This window comes from Nothobranchius furzeri, chromosome 2, assembly GCF_043380555.1.
Source record: "Nothobranchius furzeri strain GRZ-AD chromosome 2, NfurGRZ-RIMD1, whole genome shotgun sequence".
Classification (NCBI taxonomy): domain Eukaryota; kingdom Metazoa; phylum Chordata; class Actinopteri; order Cyprinodontiformes; family Nothobranchiidae; genus Nothobranchius; species Nothobranchius furzeri.
Window position 1 is genome coordinate 64239772 of NC_091742.1, and position 16377 is coordinate 64256148.

A 16377-nucleotide genomic window follows, 5' to 3' on the forward strand; every position below is an offset into this window, starting at 1 on the left:
AGGGCCGAGGCAGAAGCCCGTTGATTCATCCTCATCTGTTTCTTAAGCATCTTGTCATGTTTGCAGTGAGACACGTGTGCGGAGTCTCCAAAGGGCGGGCCGCTGCCTGCCGCTGCCCCACAGCAGGACTGAGCGGAGCTTACATAACGAGGAGGAGGATGCTGATGTCTGTAATGCATCTGCTCCAGAGAGCTGACGTTTGGTGAGGCTTGCTGTGTGCGGGTCTGTCAACAAACATCTTTACAAGGATGCTGTGATGCTTTTTATGCACGGATCCACTCATGAAGCGGTCTGCCGTTGCTGCTCATTATCATGTAACAGCTTATTAATTATTAACGAACAATGGTCCAGCATGTGGTGTGTCCATGGGTTGTTTTCACTCTGCATCACACAAATCTGTCCTCCAGCTGCTTTAGATGTAACTGCAGAAAAATGGAGTTGGTAAGATCCTGGATCTGAGCGTTTAGCTTCCTCTTTTAAAGATGTGATGAGGAGCTCCATCGTCGGTGAGATGTTGGAGTGGAGCTGCGTTTACTCCTTATTCAAAAATGTTAGCTGTGGTGGCTTTCCTGGCTCCCCGTGAGGAAAAAGCTAAAGGATGTTTTATCCTCTGACTTGGGAACACTTTGGGATCCTCCAGGATAGGGCAGTGCGATCTGACAATGTAAGACTGTTAAGGAAAGAGATGACGATCTACCAAAGCTTGGAGATCGTAGAACCGTCTATTGCGTTCCATCACCTGTGCCATTATTTCTGGACGCGTCTATCGATATTCTGACTATCCGTGCTTCCTTGTTGAATTATCCTACCGCAGCGTGTTGACAGTTTCACTCTTGTTTACAGTATAGTAACATGCTTATTAAGCACCGTTTATTTTAAATAAGTGATTATACATGAAATGACTGAACTGTGGTAGAAAAGAGAGTGTTCGCCATGATTTCGTGAATGGCTAAACAATGGGAGAAATTTTTTGTTTACAGACTTATAATGATATTTTACAAGCTGACTGTCAGGTAAACATAAGCAGTAATACAACAACTTCCAGAGGTAGCGTGTCTCTTCAGGTGAACAGCCTGTGATGTAGTAGTCGGTCTGCGTTAAGTGTGTTCCCACTCGTCTGCTCCATCAGGGAACCTCTGGGTCGATGTTCTGCTCTAAACATCGCATTTAGCTTTGTGACTTTTGTTATTTGGAGACGTTTGTGTGTGTTTTAGCGAGCCTTTTCGCTGTGGCTGCCAACCGGAACGTTGTTTATGCCAAACCTCTCTCCCGCGTAATCTGGAAACAGCTACAGAGAGCGGTGAGGGACAAATAGTGAGTGTAATAAGGAGTGTAATTCTGACTGGAGAGTGCATGAGATAAGGATGCATCATGAATTTAGCTTAACATGATTGATTTTTAAAAAAAAATCTGGACAAGAAATAATTACTGGTAATAATGTGAATGATAGAATATGAGCCACCTCTAGATTTTAAATTATTTTACATTAATTATAAATATATAATTCAATTTGAGACGTGTATCACTCACTAACTCCCAACTGTAGATAGAGAGAGAAAGATGATGGAATTATAAGATGTGTGTTAGGATTTTGAAATCTTTTATCCTATTTTCTGTGGAGGAGAATTATTTGAAATTTATGTATTTTAATGGTAAAAAACTTCCAAAACATCTGAGTTGTCAAAATAGAAAAAAATCATGATAAAATCGTGATTTAGCAAAAACAAAATCATGATATGAATTTTTTTTTCACATTGCCCCCCACCCCACCCCCCACCCCCCACTCCAGGTGAAACTAAACTGTGTCAAGGTTTTTCTCTTTGAACACAAGTGTGAGATTTTAAGCATCTTTTAACTTATTTTTTTTAAATCTGAAACAACATTTGCTTATCCAGTTGCTCATTTTGAGTAACAAAATGCACCAAACTCCTTGCTTTTATCCTGTGAATGAGTCAAGACCTCCTATTCAGAGAGCTTTTTATTGCAATGTGTAAAGATCCTTGTTGTTTTTGAGTGTTTTTATTATTTTAGCTTCAGTGACGGTGTTTTTGCTGCAGAGCAGACACAGAGGTAATGAACTCGAGCGTTTCCGAGACAGCGAGCCGTCTGAGAGAGCTATGAAGGGTGAGGAAGTGGAAATGCCTTCCTGCTGCTGCAGTGTCTCCGCTTCATGACGCCATCTGCAGCATGTTTACAGGCAGAAGCTGTACTCGGGGACAACGTCAGGGCGTTATAACTTCCTGTTCGTCACCTCGAAACACCGATGCTGTGCCTTCAGTCGTGGGTTTGTGCAGCGAAGCTGGTTTAGGGCTCGATGCGCATCTGGGTTTGAAGATCTGGGAGGAAGTGCGCCGTCATTCTATGTGCTTCTGAGCTGTGCTGAAGCCAGAAAGGTGACTATGAAGCTATTCTTAAACAATGCGGCATGCTCAGCTATTCAGATCGAGTCAGACAGGAAGTCAAACACATTATCAGTGTAAAACATTTCAAAACTTTCAGCTTTGAAAATAAGTCACGTTTAGATTTCCAGTGTTATTTAACTAGTAAAAGAAACGCGTCAAACCTCCGTAGCCGAAGTAAACTAGCGGTCACACTTTATAGCGTGACGACTGCAAATTAATTGACCAGTAAAATGTGATAATTCCATATATATATGAAGCATCAAACTGATTGATCTTTGAACGTTTAATCAGAAGGTTATAGTTACTTGTTCAGGGACCATAAACACACTTCGTATTAATTCAGACAGTCAAGTATATAGTTAAAAAGGATTTTTATTCTTTTCTAAACTAATGATTATACATGACAAGATATGAACAATGAGATGTGATGGAGTGGATATGCAGTGATGGAGTGTGATGTGTAGGTGGTGTGATGTAAGCTAGATGTTTATCAGAACTTTTGTATCTGAAAGAAATTGTGAAATCTGGGTGTAAAAGATTTTGTTGTCTGCTATAAACTAGAGAGTTGATTACCGTAAATCCTCTAATACAGGCCAGTATTCAATTAAAGGCCGGGCCTCCAATTTTGGCCGGTGTCGGAGTCGGCGGAGGTGAATAATGGCTGGTCTCTTATTGTGGCTGGGTGGAATGTGGTAACAAGCAAGTACGGGGGCGGTTGTGTCATCGTCTCACTTTTGATTTGCCAGTGATAGACCGCGAGGGTAACTTTAACCGTGCGGAGATGAAGAGGATGCGAAAATTTGATATCAAGTTCAAAGAGAATGTGCGCTGCAGAACACTGGGGAGCAATAGGAGTTGTATGAACTAGTCGACTTCACTATAGTGACTTTTTATGCCTGTCATCGACTAGTCGCTGTCACGTGATAATTACCGGCAAGATGCAGCCCTCGGAAAAGACAGCAGCCTGCTGTCAGCAGGTGACAAGCTCCTGCGCTCGGGGGGCCAACGCGCTCTGCCAGAGCGTCGGTACTGACACGCGATCGTTCATGTCGGTTCATTTCCTTTAATGTTTTCTGTCTTTTATTTGCGCCTGATGTGTTTCGCTGCTGTGGAGCGGGGCGCATCACCTTGTCCTCCGACGCACTGATCACTGATGCGGCCGGCAAGCAGGGAGCACTCCGCTGTTTTTGTGGTCGGTAGATCTGCCTCCTGAGCACGGCCACAGTAACAATCAGGTGTTGCCAAATTATTTAACACGCAATTGTTCATGTCAGTTCATTTCCTTTGATGTTTTCTGTCTTTTATTTGCGCCTGATGCGTTTTGCTGTGGAGCGGGGCACATCACCTTGTCATCCGGTGACGCACCGATCACTGATGCGGCCGGCAAGCAGCGAGCACTCCGCTGTTTTTGTGGTCGGTAAATCTTTTAGAACTGCAGTTCAAAGGTAACTCATGAGGTGAATATATATGAACCCAGATCGTTGGAAAGCTGCTTTTATGTACTTTTAGGAACCGTTGGAATTTCCTGGATCTGATCAGCCATTCAAAAGTTATAAAACGGAGCATTTTGGATGACAAACTCAGCACGTCTCAGAATCTTTGTTGTGATTTGGTGCGCTCAAGACAGGGAATCCCGGTGGCTACCGTAATGTATTGTATATGCACGGAAAGCCCCATTTTTAATCTTTTCAGCACTTTTGGAATTTTAATGATATCTTGAACGGTTCAGGAATTATGGTAATGAGAAGTGCGCATGTCCAATCCCGTCTGCGGCCACAGGTTGGTAATAAGAATATTGAGGCATTAACAGAGGGGTGCTGGCGGTCAGGGCTAGGGGGGCCCCCAACACAAGGGGGCCCCAGGCGGCCGCCTACCTATGCCTAATGGTAAAACTGCCTCTGTAGATACCTGCATCATGGGGTTGATCTGAGCTGAGGAGGAGACTCCTGTTGTTTTGTTCATCTTCATCATAATAATGACAACATTAGATGACAACAGGTGCTCACATAGGTTTGTGCTGATGAACATGTCTGAGCAGCTTGACCGCGTTGTTGTGTGTCGGGGAGGAAACACGACTGCAGCCACAGAGCTGTGCTGGTTTGAGCGTGTTGCTGCTCGCTGGAGTTATATCAGCTCTGTCTGGATGTTAGTTGGAAAACTTTCTCTTTAAGTCGTGAACACATTACTGAGCGGCTAGAATCTCCGTTTCTGGGCTTCAACGTCAGAAAACAGCTGAGTGAACTCGGTGCCGAGTGAGAGGAGTGTAGTTTGTCCGAGACGGCGGAGCTGCAGACACCGGTTGCAGGTGCTGGAAAAAACACAAAGGAGGGGGCTTAGTCGGCTCCGCGCTGACGCCGCAAAGCATCATGGGAGTTGAAGTCTTTGCGGTAAAATCGGCCAGCGGGCCAGTTTTAATATATTTTTGATATTTATTTCGCGGGCCACATAAAAATGCTCCGCGGGCCGCATCTGGCCCGCGGGCCTTGACTCTGACATATGTGGTCTAAGGTGAGAAACTGAAAATGGCGGAACAGTTTTCAGGTGAGGTCGAGGCTCAGACTGAGGCCTTTCCCCAGAGCTAGCTCTGTGGTCACGTGGGTCTGATGCTCATTAATTATTCTGAATTTTAGGCTTTTAATACACTTAAACAGAAGAGTGACAAAAAAATTCACCCCCCTCAGAGTTGTTATGAGTGTAAACTAGATCTATTAAACCTAAAACATGTTTTGGAACCAGGCTGTAAACTTGTTTATTTCTGCTGTGAAATTGGTGTTTTTAACATGGGAGTCAATGAGGGTTTGCTCGCTTCTGGCACCAGCCCCTAGTGGTTGAGGGTGGAACAGCAATTTTTGTTACTCCCGTGTTTGCATCATTTTCATACCAGTATTATGGGGGCTTGGTTATTACCCTCTAGCCACCGAAGCTGCAATTAATAAGCAACTAACCAACCACAGATAACTTCTTTGGATCTAAAAACGTTTTAAATTAGTTGACTTTCTTTTAAACTTGAAATTTGCCCCTGAAGTAGCTGCCGGCTTCTGATCTGCCATCCTTTTGAAAATACAGCGATGTATTCTGGGTAATTTTTGACCAAGGCTAGGCTACAAGACACCTCCCATAGATCCCTGCTCAGCTAGCTAAACGGCTAACAAATGGAGAACACACGCTTCGGTAGAACATGAACATTGGAACATGTCTTGGCGGCTCCTGATGACGTATCTCCTAGGCAACCGGGGTGGGGCCAAGACATCAAGGCAAGGTTCCTTGACATAGAGAAACACCCTAAGTTTCTGGGCGATGCCATGTTAAACACCATGTTTACTGCTACGGGAGCCCATAAGGACAAGATGCATTTACTGATTTGTAACAAACGTTTATAAAACTTTTATGATTCATAAACGTTGTTGTTTTACACCTTTACCTCTTCACTTGTTGCCAGTGATGAAAGGGAGTCTGGTGTGCTTGTCATTTTGCTGGAGGTTGCGTTCCCAGAGATTTTTGACCCTAATGGCCATCCGTTGGTAAAGTCTTACTCAAACACATAAATACTGCTTTTTTGTAATGATTTAGGTTTGTACTGCTATCGCCAGGGAAATACACATCGTCACTTTAATCAGTAATAAACTAAGCAATTTTATGTACATTGTACTAGTTTGTCTTAGTTATAATAATTTAAATTATAGTGTATTTTACACTGTTAGCTCCAACACATAAATATCTAGTGGCGTTAGGGCTGGGCGATATGGCAAAAATAGAATATCACGATTTTTCCAATATTTTATCGCGATTTCGATTTTATCACGATTTTTTATCCATGAATAGCAAAACTTCAATTGCGTATTAAAGAAGATAAACATTGAATAAATAAACATTTATTCATATTAGGGATAATCAGCACAGTGCTAGCACACTTATATTTTAAACTCACACCAGAGATGATAAAAGCCCTGAGAGAAACAATTACAAAAATCTGTTTTTCTCGTTTTTCAAGTAACTTAACATAAATTAAAATCTTAAACATATTTAAAGTGCAAACATGTCAATTGCAAACGTATTGTGTAAACATTAACTTGTTCAAAATACTATGTAGCTCCCAGTTGCTCATGTAGTGGATAGTTAAGCAAAAACTGCGCATTCTGAATATTTTCTGCAACAAGTCTCAAAGTAAAAATTTCCAGTGCAGAGAGGAGACAACCCATAGAAGCACTGATTTGATCTCATTTAAGAGAAAACTAGAACAGGTTAGATGCACCTAATAAATAAAATTATAACAAACTCAGGAATCTTTCTTTTCTTCACTGTTCTGGTGCTGAGAATATCACTAATGCGGATCAAAGGAGGTACACAGATGAATGCACCTCTTATTATTTGGAAACTACATTTACTGCAGCTGGCAGAGGCAGAGATTGTTTCTATTGATACACGGAGTTTACAGAATCATTTTAAATGTTAATGGGGGAAGACTGCAGGAGGGAGCGGTAAAATACAGGGGGTCCCCAACAAAAACAAGAAACTACGAGTCTGATGAAACCCGCTGGTTTTCCATCAGGCAGTCACGGGGCAGCTCCAGCGACCCAGTGACCGAGCTCAGTCCGGTACAGACACCGGCTCGGCAGAGGGTGGACGAGCCGAGGCGACGTCGTGCTCTGCTTAAGAAGCGGTGTTATTTTCCTGCTTCAAAAGAAGCGTCCAACGTGTTTTTACGCTTTCTCCGAGACATGTCACGTCGCTAAGTTGTTAGCGCCGCGCGCTAAGGAAACCCTGCGTTCCTCTTCGGAACGAAAACCTCGTTGTCGCTCAGCCGCGGCCGAAGCCATGTTTGTTCACACACAAATGAAAACAAGCGGGGCATTAATATATTACTATGACTCACTCTGATTGGTTAAGGGTCAAACAAAGGCGTGTCATTCGCCTGGGGTAAGTTCCCTTTTCATTCAGAGGCAGAAATTCAACAGCAGAGCTGTGAATCGTGATAAAACGGTCTCTCAAAAATGACAGACCGTCAGATGTGTGGATCGTAAAACTGTCTAAAATCGTCATATCGCCCAGCCGTAAGTGGCGTGTACTTATTCTAAGTGTACGCACCCCGTGGAAAGGCTGAGTGAGGCTCCACTGGTCCCAGTTACAACACCAGAGGTCAAAGTTCACTACAGGACCATTAGAAAATGGTTTATTATTCCTAGAAAGAAACAGGTAGGACAGCGAAGGTTTTTATTGTGACAGGGTGAGCATCTTGTCACTGTATCCTGATTGATCATGCGCCCTGGCAACTTGGCCATGGGGGATATCCTTTTGGCTAGCTGGTTAGCGCGCGCGCAACTCACCTGGGAGTCTGGGCATCGAGTCCTGCCTGGGCCCTCGTTTCGCCACCTTGTCAACAAATTATCATCATTACGATGGTGGAGGACTGATGATTTGTGCAAATAGCTGCAAATTATCATCATCACGTTATCATGTTCACCTCATACATTTATTACATTTATTTCAAAGGAGACAAAGAGTCTAAACCAACATTTTCTTGCTGTTTGTGAATAAAGACAGCTTGGGTGGTCAAAAGTAGCATAACAAAAAGCCAAAGCTGTGTGTGACCTACCTTTTTTTAAATTAGAAAGTTGAAAAATGCCCGAGAAAAAGATAAAAGCCAAAAGAAATTTTCTTAAGCTTCTTAGAGATTCGAAGCAATATAGATTGCTGATAAACTGCATTCTTCGTCCCCTTTAAAGAAGGATTATTTTACCAAGCGTCTCATCATTTGGGGACTTTTTTCCATCTCTTGGACATAACATCTGCTTCTGAGAGCAGCGTAGGCGTAAATGTTGTCATGTTTTTCTTTTTAAACCACCATTTTTTGAGCAGCCTGACTGACATCACGCTACCTGAACTCAAGATGCCATTATGAGTCAAACTCTTGTTAGGACACTTCCTTTAACAACAGAAGGAAGTGAAGCTCATTTCAGCCACACACAGTCTCCCACACTCCTCCGTGGGAAGGTTTTATTATCCAGCTTGGTCTCTAGAAGTTCCATCATGAAGCAGTGAAACGGCTGTGGTAGAAGCTCGAGGAGATGCTCATTTTCATGTGAAAAGCCCACAGCTGCTCCGTCCTTCTGAGGACATTATTCAAGCCTGATTTTAATGCTGATCCCTGAGGGTGAACTCGTACAGACGCTCTGTTATTGGCCCAGTCCAGAGCACGGCGGGGGACGTGTTCATGACACAGTTGATGCTTGTTGACGTTTTTAGTTCAAACCCTGGTGCTGTGAGGGAAAGCAGCCTCTGAACACACAGCTCCTGTTTTAACTGCTTTTGTATTCATCAGGTCCTGAGTTCCATATCAGCTCACACTTTCTCCTTACATGCCTGGATAAGGAACCACATTTAGACTTTTCTATGGTTCCTCTGTGTTTCTGGTTGAGAAGAAGCTGTGGGTTTCTCCTTGTACGGTCAGCTAGACTGTGTCTCCTCTCTGTCCCCAAATCTGTCCTTTCTGCCTAAAGACAGAACGCGTAAACACATTCAGTCTGCGAGCAGCTGCAGAAGGCAGGATAAACTGTTCATAAATCAAAATTTCTCTCCAAAGTTTCCTTAAACAAAACTCTGGAACAAAAATGATCTCACTGAGGAAAACGTGAGTCATCGCTGTGGTTTTGTTGGGATTTAAGGACACAGATCCTACTCTGCAAGTCTGGCTTATGTGCTGTAAATAAAAAAAGTTGTTCATCTGATATAACAGCAGATGGTTCTTGTCCTCTAGATTCAGCATGAAGTTAAAAGGTCTTTGTGTCCTTTCAAAATAAAACATAGATAATATGCTTCAAGGATGAGGGGAAATGTGGATTTTTCAGATGTCTAATAAACCAAAATCCACTTACTAAATTGTGTGTGTGTGTGTGTGTGTGTCCCAGTTAACGTGACACACAAACCTACACACACTAATGCAGGATTAATCTGAAGCCGCATCCTTATTTGGCAAAAAGAGGCAAGACTATGATTTATCAGTCTGCTTGGTTTTTATAAACAGTTCTTTTTTCATTCCAAAGTTCCCAAGTAATACCTTTTTGGTTTCACTTCTACTCTCCAGTGCCCACTAGACCATTTAAAGGTAAACAAGTGGATAGGAAATCCTAGCTGTAAGGAACCTTTGAACTGGAGCACAGGAGGCTGTTTTTGATAAGAGAACAGTTCTTGAGTTCTCTCAGGTTTTTGGCTTCAGGAGTGGAAAATATTACTGTAGTTGGCTTAGAGGGTGGAAACTTTCTTCTAGGTGTACCAAATCTGATCTTCACCTGTGTATTTAGAGCAAATGGCTTAAATGGATTGCTTGTGTGCTTTTCATCTTATAAAAGACAAATTTGTCTTTTGGTTTTCAGTGTATTGGGATGTTTTTCAAATGGGGCTTTTTCCTTTTCACATCAAAACGGTTTCATGCAGAAAGTAATCAACAAATTAGGAGAGAAAGCACTTTATTGACACAAATAAAGTCAAAATAATCAGGATAATCACGTTGAATAGACGTCAGTATGTGAGTTGACCATAAAAGCCAGTAAAGGTCATTTTAGCACCTACTGACTCAAGAGAACCATTTAAAAATATGTCAGTGTTACTTAGTGTGCCTTTAAAGATACACTATGCAACTTTTCATATTTTAAAAACATTTTCCTCAGTTAGTATGTGCTAAAATTGTCCTTACTGGGTTACTGAAAGGCCACCCAGCCTCTATCACCCCTTGTGGCCAGAATATTCCACTTGTAACTTCAGAGTTGCCGGTCCGATCTGTTGGACTTAGAAAAAATGGAGCTGATATACCTGGCGCTGGTTTCAGCTCATTTCCTGCAAATTTTAGATCATGAACTCAGCTGATTTCTTTAATTTAGTGATGAGTCACTTCTGTAGACACTGAGGAAGGCTCGGGAGACGCTTCAGCTCTTTGGTTAAGGTGTTAAAAAGATAAACACACAGCGAGGTGATGCATTTTGCTTTCAGTTCTACTAAACAGACACTAGGCGGTGCTAAAAGCAAGCCAAAACCATTGCCAAGCTCAGTGTGTGTGATTTGGTCCCAGGAGGCGTACTGCTTTACTGTTCTGATTTACTCACAAAGTCTGTTAACTATTTCTCAACTTGTCTCCAACTCCTCCTACAGTTATCCATAATCAGATTTCTCTGTTTTAATCGGCCACCTGAGATAGACTTTTATTCTGAAGGTTCTGTTTACACTTCCAGGTGTTAAAACACTCTAATCATGTTCAAGCTGTCTTCACTTTTGTTTCGTATTCATAAAAATGTTTTGTTCTGCTTAGGGGTGGGAATTGACCCAACACCTTGCTGAGCTTACAGAAGCAGGAAACATGGCGTCTAAGCGGCACAGACACTCTAAAGTTTGCTTATATTTTACAAGAAAGCAGGACTACAGGGTAACTCGCAATGATTGCAAAGTAGATATTTCATCAAGGGAGGAGGCATCATGAGTATACAAAAGCCTTTGGGCACAAAATACGAGATTAAAGTTAATGAGGTGTTCTGACCCGCTCTGGACTGGTGAATATCAACGCAGCAGCAGCGGTGATGTTAGCACGTCCTCTCCTGTTAATGCTGCAGGTAGCTAATCAACAAACACTATCATGTTAGCATCATTTACCTCATATATACACCTCCACACTAGCGGGCTCCAGCAGCAAAGGTCTGATCTGTGGTGAGATTTGTCCCACTCTACAAAAGCTACAGCAACACCGCACCGAACAAGACGACTCTGTCTTCACAGCGAGCATAGAGCAGAACATTTGGAAAGGTCTTTCTAACCCACACAGGTACAACTGATTATTTATCATGTTGTAATGCAGGAGACTGTGTGCTATTAGTCTTTTGCCACCTGTTTAACTACTCTGGAATTGATAAGGAATTGGATCGATAGACAGAATCAACGATGCCATTGATGGTGATTAAAATGTATCACCCCTAGTTCTGCTTCATGTTCAGTCTCATGCAAACTTAATTCAAATTCAGATGTAAATCAGGTTGACTCTCCTTCATGCACAACACCCTGCAGATGTTTGACACATGTGGGGCACTTCCAAAGTGGGACACTTTTCAGTCCTGGACCACATATGGCAGGAAGTAGGACACCCACTATTAACCCAGAAATATAACTTGTAATTTATATATAAAATATATTTCTGTATGTTGATGTTTTGTAACATTCAAACATGGAGAATTAACATTTTTGTCTCATGTTTTAAATATCTGATGAACGTGTAAATCAATTACATGTAGTTTGACTTTTATTCTAGAGGATTTAGAAATTGTGGGCAAGTTTTATTTGGTGAATTCATGATTGTGTAACAGATGGAGCTCACTAGAGTCCAAATGGAGATCTCCACGTGTGTTTTGTTAGACCAGACCTTTCCACCTGAGTTGGCTGCTGTCCCCTGTGTTTACTGCAAATAGGTTAATTGGTTTTTACCTAAGTGGGACAGAAGTAGTAAAGGACACATGGATGGATGATCCAACTGGAGTTAAAGAGGTTCCCATCAAACCAAAGACACCACTAAGGACTTAAAGGTGCATTATGTCGAAATGAAGTAAAAATAGCATGCAGTGGTAAAATGTGGTTACTGCAACCACTTTTAACAACTCTGGAGCTTTTTGCTGGCCGCCGTCAAATTAAAGTTGTCGGCGCTGCAGTATTAGCTCGCAGGAGATACGACAACGCCGCACTCACTTAAACCTGGTTCATGCTTCTCCGTCAGCTCCGCAAGGGACAGACATGCACGGATTGACGGAAGCGTTTTGCTCTCATACTTCTCCGTCTCCTGGAGAGTGTTGCAAAGCAATTGCCCGGCAGGACCACAGAGGGCGTAGCGCTGTTCTGTGGTATCCTGTCATGTATCCGGTCCAAGATCGTGTGTTTATATTATGTTTTTTGTGTATATAAGAGACTTTTAACACGGACATATTTGTCTCTCATTCTCCTCCCCACGTTCATGCACTCCCCACCTCTAAACCCACGTTTCCTGTCATTTCTGTCCACAGATAAAACGCTTGCTGCGCATCTTTTCACTCCTCCAGTCACGGGGAATTAAACGTTCATGTTTTTAGAGTTTTTTCGCGAGGTATTCTCCAAGCTTCTCCGTGTCTGCCGCTTGTTATCCTCGGCTCTCTTTATTTTTTTGAGGGCACAATGGCAGCGCTGTAAACAACAGCGGCGTCCTGACCAATCACAAGCTTGCGTTGTCCGTCTCGACTGACGGATGTTTAGAAAAGGGAGCTCGACTCCGTCCGTCCTTGCGGAGCTCTCCAGCAGGCCCGCAGGGACGTTGCGTGTCCCCGCACTGACGCAGACGGAGAAGCATGAATCAGGCTTAATGGTAAACAGTAATTACGTCCCTCCTTCCTTTGTTTTGAAAGGAGATAAACTGGCAATACCCGCAGCTAGCTGGATATGAAACGTGTTTCAGTAGGACCTTCCTTCCAAAATGACTGAAACATTAGACTCTTTTGGGATTTTCTCACTGCAAAATTCTCACTATAATCTTACATACTGCACCTTTGAAGCTGGATCAACACAAAAAGACTCTTAAGTCAACCACTAGCTAATTATGTCACGAACCACTGGATGGATTTGAATGGAAATTGTATATCAAGATGGCTGCCACAGCTAATCAGGGTTATGGTTGTTATTTAGTAATTGTTATGGATATTAAGCTGAAGTTTGATCTGTTGGTAGCTGAGTAATTAACGGAGTGTTAACAGATCAGACCTAAAGTTATTTTTAAGATTTGACCAAATCAACCATAAATCCATTACTTTTCAACGTAAGATGATCGATGTTTAAACCTGATATAAACGGCAGCAGGTGATATGAATGCATTCATGCATTTTTAAACCTTTAATTAGTCTTCTAACAAAGTCAATATGTTTAAACCTCAGCTCTTTTCAACACTTTTTGGTGTCTTTGCACATTTTTATGTTTGTTGTCTTGTTTCTACTTATGTAGTTTCATTCATAATAATAAAATCAGTAACTGTAACACTGTTTTATAGTCATATGTCCATCCATCCATCCATTGTCTGAACCTGCTTTGTCCACGTAGGGCCGTGGGGGGGGATGATGCCCCCAGCGGTCTATCTCCAGCGGTGAACGGGCAATCAGGCGGGGTACACCCTGGGCAGAGAGCCAGTCCATCGCAGGGCAACACAGAGACACACAGGACAAACAATCATGCACACACACTCGCACCTAAGTACAATTTAGACAGACCAATCAACCTAACAGTCATGTTTTTGGACTGTGGGAGGAAGCCGGAGTACCTGGAGAGAACCCACGCACGCACAGGGAGAACATGCAAACTCCATGCAGAAAGATCCCAGACTGGGAAGCGAACTCAGGACCTTCTTGCTGCAAGGCAACCGCTCTAACCACTGCTCCACTGCGCAGCCCATAGTCATATGTTTATTATTTAATTCTTTAATCATCTACTCGCTTATCACATTTTAAAACGAAAGTGTTTCTCCCATTTTTTGACAAATTTTTGTGATTAAATACTAAGAAAAATGGAAAGGGTGATAACTGAGGGTGTCCAGTGACATTCTGATGCCTGCTGACTCTGCAAAGGTTACAGTTATCTGCCTGTTGCACCTCTCTGCTGTGGCTCATAAGTTCAGTGATATGTCTTACCACTTCTACACTGATGACATTCAATTATATTGTTTCACAGGTTCAAATGAGCTCAAATCAATTACCTGCACTGATCACCTGCCTGTCTGAAATCAAGCAATGGTACAATGAAAATGACTTTCAATTCAATATAATTCATGCTTATTCATAAAGCGCCAAATCATGACAAGAGTCGTCTCAAGGCACTTCGCATAATTAAACATTCCAATACAGGTCAGTTCATTAAGCCAATCAGAAAAAAGTTTCCTATATAAGGAACTCAACAAATTGCATCAAGTCATTGACTAGTGTCAGTGACTTTACAGCATTCCTCATACTAAGCAAGCATTTAGCGACAGTGGAGAGGAAAACTCCCTTTTAACTGGAAGAAATCTCCAGAGGATCCTGGCTCAGTATAAGCAGCCATCCTCCACGACTTACTGGGGATCGAGAAGACAGAGCAGAAACACACACACACACACACACACACACACACACACACACACACACACACACGCGCGCACACACACACAACACACACACACACCAAGTAGTGTTTCTATGGTTACACCGTGATTGCTTAGTAAATATTCTATTTGGTGAGAGGTAAACTTTATTGTATTTATCCTAGTGAATCTATAATTAAACGAGTAAACTAGTAGTAGCACATTCATTGTTAAAGAAAGTAAAATGTTATCATCAGGAGAGTTAGAATGTTTAAATGGTTAGCAGCAGTGTTCAAGCCGATGGCCCCCTCCATGAAGATACCACAGCTCAGCAGAACACCATTGTAGCTTCTTCTGGGGAGAAAAACACTCAGAAAAACAGTTAACAGCTGAAATAGCAGGAAATAATGCAGCTAAAGAGCAGATTGTAGAAGAAAGTAGTCGAGTGTGGAAAGTGGTCAGTGTGTCCTCCAGCAGTCTAAGCCTATAGCAGCATAACTACAGAGATAATTCTGGATAACCTAGCCTTTTAGATGAAGGCATGTTGGATGCAGGGCAAGGGAGAGCCGTCTTTACCGACTGTACACTCCACCTCCCTCTACTCCCCCACTTGTCCAGATTTAGGCTAACATCAGATTTTAACCATAGGCCCTATCAAATAAAAATGTTTTAAGCCTAGTCTTAAAAGTAGACAAAGTGTCTGCCTCACGGACTAAAGCTGAGAGCTGGTTCCACAGGAGAGAAGCCTGATAGCTAAAAGATCAGCTTCCCATCCTATTTTTAGATATTCTGGGAACCACCAGTAAACCTGCAGTCTGAGAGCGAACTGCTCGGTTAGGAACATATGGAACAATCAGATTACTGATGTATGATGGAGCTTGATCATTAAGAGCTTTATATGTGAGAAGAAGGATCTTAAAATCTATTCTGAATTTAACAGGTAGCCAATGTAGGGAAGCTAAGACAGGAGTAGGGTTGTCACGGTATGAAAATTTAACCTCACGGTTATTGTGACCAAAATTATCACGGTTTTCGGTATTATCGCGGTATTTTTTAAACGGTGTTGCATATGTTCAGAAAGCATTGATAGTCCTGTTCTACACAAACTGAAATAGTTCTGAAAAGGTTTAACAGTGTTTATTAAACCTAAAATAACACAAAGCCTTAGCAAAAGTGCAACTTTTCACAAGTAAAGGAACAAATAGCTTATTTTTCTGGAACATGTTACAGTAGTCAGTGCAGGTTTAAATTATACAAATCCAAACATTCGAAACATAAACAATATGTAAACAAATCAAAGAAACACCACTTGTTTTCTCATATACTTGTTTTCTTCATTATCAAAATGAAAATCTAAAACTCCAGTCCACACTTGACTTGAGCGCTGTACAAGTCAACCTTAAAAAAATATATGTATTTAAAATAGCCACTTTAAACAAATTACTAAAATAACTACTACACTATGTAATCAAATCCAAATGTTCAAGTATAAATGGCATTGAATAAGTAAACAAATCAATGACAAGGAACTAATTGTATATTTCTCTTCATCATCAACAAATAAGATGCTTCATCCAGCAACAGGGTGTCCGTGACACGGTTTAAATGCTGGCAGAGGACGCTGCGGCTGCAGTATATAGTGACTCGTTGCATTCTCCCTCAACCAAAAGTCCTCACGTCATGCATTTAAGCTAAAATTCTAATGTTAACTTACCTTGCACCGGCTGTAGAGACGTGGGTGATGGTCACGCAGATGTGCCATTAGATTTGAAGTGTTGCTGCCTTTTGCAGACGCTTGTTTCCTGCACGTTCTGCAAACGGGATAGCAGTCTTCTATTAACTGTCCCTCAGCATTTTTCAGAAATCCAAAATATGCCC

The 16377-nt window shown here is 42.0% G+C and overlaps 1 protein-coding gene across 12 annotated transcripts in view; it reads left to right on the forward strand.

The window, feature by feature from the left end:
- Positions 1-16377, forward strand: part of inpp4ab (inositol polyphosphate-4-phosphatase type I Ab) — a 64900-nt gene that overhangs the window by 5804 nt on the left and 42719 nt on the right. Inside the window, exon 1 of one of the 12 annotated variants that reach the window (XM_015946631.3) lies at positions 1756-2393. The exons of the other annotated variants lie outside the window; for them this stretch is intronic. The gene's annotated coding sequence lies outside the window, so the exon portion shown is untranslated. Of the gene's footprint in view, positions 1-1755; positions 2394-16377 lie in introns of those variants that run through there. 12 annotated transcript variants of the gene reach the window in all.